The sequence below is a fragment of the Lactuca sativa genome, chromosome 5, assembly GCF_002870075.4.
Source record: "Lactuca sativa cultivar Salinas chromosome 5, Lsat_Salinas_v11, whole genome shotgun sequence".
Taxonomy (NCBI): domain Eukaryota; kingdom Viridiplantae; phylum Streptophyta; class Magnoliopsida; order Asterales; family Asteraceae; genus Lactuca; species Lactuca sativa.
The window spans coordinates 160439483-160448927 of record NC_056627.2 but is presented as its reverse complement, the minus strand read 5'-3'; positions in this window follow the sequence as shown (position 1 = coordinate 160448927).

The following is a 9445-nucleotide window of genomic DNA, read 5'->3' as shown; positions in this document are numbered from 1 at the left end:
GGCCGAGTCAAATCCTTAACTTTACCTGTAGCCAATGCTATGGGTTGGGAAGCTATGAAGGAGCTTCTTCTCGCAGAATATTGCCCTCGGGGCGAACTCCAGAAGCTAGAACACGAACTTTGGAACCTTAAGATGAAGGGTTCCGACATAGCTGCTTATACCTCAAGATTCGACGATTTGGCGTTACTTTGTTCGGGAATGGTTACCCCGGAGAGTAAAAAGATAGAGAGGTTCATTTGGGGGTTGACCCAGCCAACAAAGGGGAATGTCTTAGCTGCAAAGCCAGACACATATGACAGTGCCAAATGTCTTGCGAAAATCCTGATAGATCACGAAGACAACTCCGATGAGGAAGCTACTACCCCCGAGCCAGTCACTAGTGGAGGCGGAAATAAAAAGAAATCCTGGAACAAGCGGAAGGCCCAGAGTACACAAGGGTCTTCTAAGAAACAGCAAACGGTAGCAGTCCATGCTGCTACTGCCCCTGTTGCTGTTTCAGCTGTCGGTTCCACAGCCCAAACTCCCGCCAGTGGATACACTGGTACCCTTCCTTGGTGTAGTAAGTGTAACTACCACCACCGCATTCCTGGTCCATGTCGCGAAAGGATCTGCGACAATTGTGGCAATAAGGGCCATTTTGCGCGAACCTGCAGAAAACCAGCCAAGCCAACGAATCAATCATCCGGAACGGGAATCAGTCTGGCCTGCTACAATTGTGGGGAAGCTGGGCACTTCAAAAGGAATTGTCCCAAGACAGCTAAAACCACAAATCCCTCTGCTGCCGCAGGTATATCTCTCTTTGATAATTCTTATACTTGCAACTCTTTTCGATTTTTGGGTGAAAAAAGGGAAACCTGTTATCTATCTATTCGAATATTTTCTAAACTCAATCCTTCGTATGTAATCGAAATGTGTACCGTCGAGAAGACTAACCAGTGAGATAGAGAGCACTAACTTCGTACCTATAGATTGAATCCTCAGTCCGGAGGACTTTTCTGCTCCACTCGATTAAAAAGGGGAAAAACTTTCCATAAAAATATTTTGATGCTATGTTTAACATGAAATGACCGAGTCTCATTCATGTTGTTATCTTTACATTCGAAAGGGTCCCCCGTCTAGATCTTCCCTCGACCCTGTTCTCGTGATCTTCGGCATCAAACTTTCGTATCATTCCATGTTTTAGAAATCAAAAGTTTTCCCCATGTGAATTACCACGCATCCCTCGTTTCTGTGATTATTGAGAAACGGGAAGTTAGCCCCGAAGGATTCCCGGGAGTTTCTTTTGAGCGTCTAGTTTAGTCTCACATCATACCTTTCGAGATCTTCGTAGAGATCGATTCTACAACCTTCAGGTTTCGGATGCCCTTAGAGCTTGGTAATATCTATCTAGACTATCACGTCTCGAATCCATAGAAATGTCTGCCCAACGAAACCCTAGTGATTCCTTGAAGAAACCGAAGTCGTTCACGGTTGGAACTTCAATGAGAAAACAGATTGATATCGTAGATTAAGAGAGAGTCAAAGTACAAAACCAAGGCATGTCCCGATAATGAGAATTCGTTAGAACGCCCAGTTGAGACCTGATTCCACTTGAGAAAGTGAAGATCCGAAGCAACAAATCCATTCGTGTTTCATTCCAATCCATGATCTGTATTTTATTCTTTGAATTTCGGGACGAAATTCCCTCTAACGGGGGGGATAATGTAACAACCCGAAGTTGTTCATCGCCAAAAACCCATTCTACCCGTATAACTCGTCGGAGATCGAAAAGTCCCGATATTGTTTTTGGGCTTAGTTAACTAAAAATTATATGTTTATTATCATTCAATGAGGGTCCAAATCATTTAGGAACTCATGAATTTAGCCCAAAACATTTATTTCGTAAGTTTTAGAAATATCCTCGTCGGGTGACGGAAACTCAATCGGGTGCGACCTAAAGCTTCGTTTAAGGCCGGTATCGGGTAGAATTCCTCCGTGTCCAAGTTTTAGGAACTATATAAACGTGTTTAACCTATCATTTGAAGCTTTTTCCTTCTCTCTCTACTCTCTCTCTAACCTCTCTCCTAAATCCAAAGATTGAGGGTCCAAAACTCAATTTTAAGGCCTCAAATCCTTAAGGTACCTTCCTAGCCTTAATCTATAGCATATTTGGCTTCCAAATTTGACATTTAATCATGAAATAGGACAACATATGTGAGTTTACGGCCCAGGAGGCTGCCTAGGCCATAAACACCAATTTGAAGGGTTTTTAGCCCTTAAACTCCTTCCTTAACTCATTTGGACTTTAGATATGGCTAAGGGACTTCAAGATATGGACTTAGAACATTTAAAACTTTGATTTTGAGGACTTTGAAGGAGTTTACGGCCAAGGCATAAGCTTGGGCCGTAAACTCATGTAAATGGGGTTTTTCATGCCCTTAAACCCTTCCAAATCACTAGTATGGCTTAGATATGAATTATAGAACCTTGGTTTTAGCATTTGGACACTTGAAACATGATATTTGGGGGACTTATGTGAGTTTACGGCCAAGGCATGTGCTTGGGCCGTAAACTCCTCAAAACTTGGCATAAATTCAATTCTAAGGTGTTAGAAAGCCATCCAACACCACCAAAAGCCTTGGAATAAATCAATGGACCAACCAAAAATAGTTTGAGGGCCTTAAACACACTATTTGTGGGATTTTTAAGAGTTTATGGCCAAGGCTTGTTCTTGGGCCGTAAACTCCATGATTCTTGGTGTTAGAATGCAAACTAAACACCCCTAAGGCCCTTAGATAAATTTTAGAAGTCCTTCCATGCAAGTTTTAGACCTTGAAACATCTTGTAGCACCCTATAAATGAGTTTACAGCCATGAGGGGGTCTCATGGGCCGTAAACTCCATAAACTCCTCAAATGTCCCTTGCAAACTCATAATAGGCCTTGAAATAATTCTATTAATCACATGTGATTTGTTCTAGCTCCATTTAACATCATTTTCTTGGAAAAATAGGAGTTTACGGCCGTGGAGCCATGCTAGGCCGTAAACTCCCATAAGTGGGTCTATTTTATGTTTTAAAATCCTTTCAAGTCCTTAAACCAAGTCTAGAAATTATTCCCTAAGTGTATGAAGTCATTTAGCACCTTTAACCACACCCACCATGAGTTTATGGCCGTAAACTCATGGGGAATGGGTGTTTTAGACCAAAACTCTTATATTAGTTTACTCATGGGGAGTAAACTCAAGTCCCAAGTCCCTAGTGTCATTTCACGTCCTTAAACGCCACCCGGGTCCCTCCAAACACTCGTATCGGAGTGTTTTCGCGACTTCAAGTAAGTGTCCCTATCATATGAATAAACTAAGTCCTAATTAGATACAAATGTGTATCTTTACATTATAATTAGGAACCTCGTGTATTTGCAAGCCCCAGATCAACTCTTAGCATCCAAATCGTCACATTTCTCGTCCGGTGAGTTCATACCCCTACGCCTTTTTCACTGTTTTTAACTGTTTTCAGGGGGGAATACAAGCAAACCATAATTGTTTTCAAATCATAACATTTATGTGTTTCAAATAATATCTGGCAAACTTATAAACTCTTTTACACCTTATGTATTATGTTGAGCATAAGGAATGATTTATCGATTTCAACTAAATGGATTTTAGTTAAGAAAATAACCAAACTAATCAAATTATTATGGGAATAATTTGGGGTTCTATATTTCTATTTATATCATGTACTAATATCTGTATAAAGTTATTTGATAAACTATGTCTGATTCAGTTTATCTCCGTATCATTTGAATGTATTGCCAGATAGTTTCCTGTATGTAACTATTTTCACTGTATCATGTCTTGAAATCTTTGTATGTTTTGTATCGTATGAGAATCCTGTGAATAGTTTAATACTAGCTTGTGAGATAGTCACTACCCTTTATGGATGATCAAGTAAATCCTCTCCGGAAGTGTAACCAGAGTCTTCTGGAGGGAGAGCGAGGAATTTGTGAATAGATCTATTCGGGACTGACAATCCCACACCTTAACTGCTAGCTACAGTTAGGCGGGCACGCCTGGGGTGACAAATTCTGTATATCATTCGACATCTGACTAACGTCAAGGAGGTCTCGTTGTCATATCAGCATGGTTACCCGACTCACAATACGTATTAATATAAACTTATTCACAGCTAGGATTTTGTTTAGAATCTATATCTTGTTCGGGATGATAATCCCATGGTTTTGTATCTATATCTTGTTCGGGATGATAATCCCATGGTTTTATGTCTATATCTCATTCGGGATGATAATCCCATGATCTTGTGTCTATATCTCGTTCGGGATGGTAATCCCATGGTTTTGAAACTAAATCTTATACGGGATGATAATCCCATGATTTTATCAATCTATCATATATCTAGTTTCGGGATAGTGATCCCATGGTTTATCAAGTTATCTTATATCTATTTTCGGGATAGTGATCCCAAGGTCTTTATCGAATTATCTTATAACTGGTTCGGGATGTTAGTCCCAAGATTTTCAAAATACTTTCTATTTACAGTTCGTCTAAATTATATTTTTGTATATTAAACTATACTATGTGTTATTCAATCAATCTTACATTTAGGAAAATATGGGATTTTCCTGGTGTTAACTTATAACTTGTAACATAACTGTAACAAAAGATAACTTAACTACTTTACATAAGAAAATATGGGATTTTCTTGGATATCAAACCTTTTCAGAAAACTAAAGGAAACCGATACATTTTAACAAAACAAAACCGCTTATGAACTCACCAGCTTTATGCTGATTTTCAGACTGCTTGTATGCTCAGGTCCAAGTTAGACTGGTACTCGACGATATCTTTTGGTGAAGACGGAGTGCTCTGAAGACTCGTCTCTTTTGTTCATATGATATATGTATAACTTTTGTACAAATTACTTTTGAACCAAATGTAAACTTTCATATATATATGTAATGTAAGGTTGTTTACTGTGATTACTATGTACATTGGATTTGATACTCAACGTGGAGTCAACCCCGGGAACTTTTCCGCATTTGGTTTTCGGGGTGTGACAGGTACTATATATGGATGGCATACGACTCATAGGAAACGACATCCTAACCTTGCAGGAGGTAAAATTCTGGCTTGGGAAGTGTTTCGCTATGAAGGACCTTGGAAAGGTTGCCTATATCCTAGGGATAACGATATTGAGAGACAGGAGTAAGAGACTAATTGGAGTTAATCAGAGTATCTACATGGACAAGTTGTTGAAGAGGTTCAACATGCAGAAATCCAAGAAATGTGGATTACCATTCCAGAGCAATGCCAAACAGAGTAAGACTCGAAGTCCGAGTATAGAGGATCAGATAGTTGAGATGAGTCGATTACCATATGCTTCCGCTGTTGCCTCGATCGTGTATTCAATATCTTGTACTAGCCCCGATGTGGCGTTTGCTTTGAGCATGGTCAGCAGATATAAGGGGAAGTGTTACAACCCGATATTTCGAATCAATGTAATGACCTAAAAAGTCAAGAATTGTAATCTCTTTAAATATAGTGAAATTAACGTCAAAATTAGAATGTTCAGAAGTCCCTTTTTCGGTTGCATAAAATGATAGATATCGTATCAAGGGTTTCTGAAATATAAAGAACACTAAAATCCTAGTTATAACGAAGAAGTTATGACCAATCTAAGATTTCCCAGCAAAACCGACAATATCGTTAAACGTAAAACGCGAAGTTTCAATACAATAATTTTTAGCCTTAGGTATCTAAATGAGAATTGTAGATATCATTAAACCATAAACGTACGTAAAATGAATGTCCAAATCTGACTTCGTATGAGGAAGTTATGATTTTTCCAAGTTCCGGATATAGCAGTAGACAACTAAAAACTCGAAATACAAGACGAGAGATTTTTGGCCGAAACAACCTAAATGAGAATCGAAGGTCTCAACAATAGTAGTACAACGGTAAAAAGTCTGACGAAAACGAACATCGGATGAAGAAGTTACAGATTTTTAACGGACTTTTCTTGTCCCTTCCTACTAAAAATAAACAATAAAACTAAATTCAAAATTAGTCGACGGAGTCTAAACAAAAGTTGTAGAGCGTAGTCTCACCTACGCGTGGATATAGAGAATATCGAAAATAGAGTTTGTATAAGGAAAATATGAATTTTTGAAGTTTATTAAATAATTAAAATATTAAATTTAAATATAAATATCCGATATTATCCGAAGGAGGAGGAGTCACCGGTCTGATCCGGATTACGCCCAGCGTAATGCCTCGGTACGCCCAGCGTAATCCGAGGATTCAGACCCTATATAAAGGTTGCGAGGGTTCCGAGTTTCTTTGCTCATTTCTCCTCTTTCTCGTGCTTATGCTCTGCGTTTAAACCCCCGAAGCCATCCCAACATCCCGGTTTTCAAATCCAAGTTTGGAAGGAAGTTTTACGCTCCCAAGATTCTCGAGAATCCCGAGAAAATCAACTTTTCCAGTCAAAGTTATGGTCGGTTTTCGTCTCACCTTCTTCAATCTATCAAGTGAGTTCATACCCCTATAAACACACTCTAAATATGTTTTAAATTCTTTTTAAATACTTTTAAGGGGGAATACAAGTAAACACCCGATTATTATCATGTGAAAATATCTATCCTTTGCTATGCATCTTATACTGTTATTTTAACTATCATTTAAAGTCGTTATCATGAGAAACACTTCACAAACATTTCTTTACCCTCTTGGGTTACACTGCGTTTTATAAATAGGAAAATATGTTTTATTTATAAGTATGCATTCTTCATATCAAGGATCATCTTTTCAAACAAAAGGTATTTCATTATATTACTCGTGAACTTGTTGTTAGCAATCATGTGAGACATATGGCTTTGTTGTACCAAACGAAGGTCCCCATCTTTAACCAGAGTCTCCTAGAGGGAGAGCACGACTTTGTGTATAGATCTATACGGGGTAGATGACCCCGCACCCTGGATGTTAGCTACAGTTCATCATTTGGGGTGGCAAATGTCGATATTAGTACTACGTCTAGTACGGTTATGAGAAACTCACAAACCGCGGAAACAATGACTCTTGTACATAGTAATATATTTAACTCAACCATGCTTAGGGGGTAATAAGTATACAATGGGGTATTATTAGCATGTTCATAAATCAGGATAAACACCTTCTTAACCAGTTTTACTTAAACATACAACTATGCATTCTTCATTCTAAGCATGGAATATTTGCTTAGAGGTTACAGTCTTGGTTATTTAAGACTGCTTCTCACATATAGGAAAATATAGGATTTTCTGGTTCGAATACATCGATTCTATGCAACTACGGTTTTACAACATCATTCTTAAGAAAATATCATATTTACTGAAATCAAACGCGGGGTTTTCAAATGGCATACAATCATTCAAATGAACTTCTTGTGAACTCACCAACTTAAATGTTGACACTTTTTCTTTGAAAAAACTTGTATTCTCAAGGAATCATTTAACATGATTAGCAACTGCTTTTGAAGACTTACGCCCAGGCGTTAGTTAAATCTTTTGAACACCATAAGTAATTGATTTCTTTTGAAAACATATAATACTACAATCATGTAAACTTTTCAATTATATATGTGATGGTTGTGCGTACTTTTTTTTACCATTCATTTATTATGATACTTGACATGACGTCCTCCGCCCCCGAATGCTTCCGCCGTTCTGGTTTGGGGGTGTGACAGATTGGTATCAGAGCCTTGTTTATAGTGAATCAGGTATATCAACCCATAAAAGATATAAAATACTATAAACACATTGGGATTAAAATACTTTGACCAAGAGTTTATAATTTTAAATAATAAAATATTTAATCAAGTATACATACCTGCATTCATACTAAAAACAATGTCACTAGGACAGAACAAAAGTATTACGATTGTTGGATATCACAAGTTGGCTTGGGGATGTATGGTCAGTTCTAGGAAGGGCATAGCCTCATCAACTATGTTGGTTCGAGAAGTGATTAGCATATGCTCGAGAATGGTTGTGATATGACAACAAGTCTAAAAACTTACCAACGCCACTACAATGATAACATTAGAACAAAACATAAACCTAAAATACTATAGGAGTATTTTGTTTTACTATAATTACTTATTTGAGAACTAAAAAGGTTCCTTATTAGCATATCAATAGTTATTGAGTGGATACGCTAAGGTTATATGAAATTAAGGTGTCATAGACTTAAAATCTGTGACCTTTGCTTTACCTCTTGTTCCTTGTTTGCTTGTGGATTTGAAGTTAGGGTCAATTATTTGAAGGTTTATCCTGTTTTGATTTCATATAACTGGTATGCACTATTCAAGTATTGAAGTAACGGGTAAGGATCATATTATACTTATCTTAAGTAGTTCGTCTATCTATATAAGATTCTTATACCTCTTTTCTCGCGTAGATATCATGGCTAGATTTCATCCTCCTGGCGACCCGTACTACCCGAGCCATGACGATGGAGGATGGACTGGGAATGATCCAGAGGAGATTGTGGACAAAGACAAATTCAGAGAGGGAATACAATAAGGCCCCGACATCGACCCCGGGGCCAATAACCTACCCTTAATAACTCCGATCCGAAATCCTAATCCTTGACCAAGTTTCCAAGGCCCAACACCTCTATGGGTAGTGAACCTGAATAGGTGGAGCCTCAAACAGGGGCAACTCTCTCTGTACAATGGGGATCGAAGATTCTACAACCTAAGCGAGGGAGGCTCAGCAGATAGAGTTCTTCCTATACTGGTTCGCCGGGTTGCTCGCAATGATGAGCAAGGAAGGGCAGTTATCCAATGAATCGGGGAGAATAATGCAAACACCAGAGTGAATACAGTTCGCATCCGACAGTTAGAATCAGCTCATAGAAGAACCATGAATCACAATGAAGCTCTCTAGAGAGAGCTAACTACAACTCAAACTGTAGTCAAAAACTTCGAGCACACCAGGCAATGTATGAAAGTCATATACGCGGGATGGAGCGTTAGTTGGCAGAACCCAAGGATCATCTAAGTAGTTCCTATCGCGAGTAGAGGACACTCTACTCACCCTTTCTTTTGGTTTTTGGAATAACCTTCGTATGTACTCCAAATAGTACACTTTTCCTTTATGTATGTAAACCCGACAGATTGTGAGTACACAACTCGGGGGTCTGAATGCTGTCAAAATTTTCTCAATTCTGGTGTTATGTAAGACTTGCTCCAAACTCAATTTTCCTGAACTTATCACATCTTTGCTACCAATAACATCGGCGAACGTCTAATCTCCCAGGAAAATCTTTGTCCAAATACTTTCATCCTTCTATTGTTATGACTCTACCAAAAATCACACTCTTACTTAATGGTTGAGCTATGGTGATTGAGTTCATGAATAACTTTCATTATTCTTACTCTTGAATTCTTATCATTATCTCCAACTCTG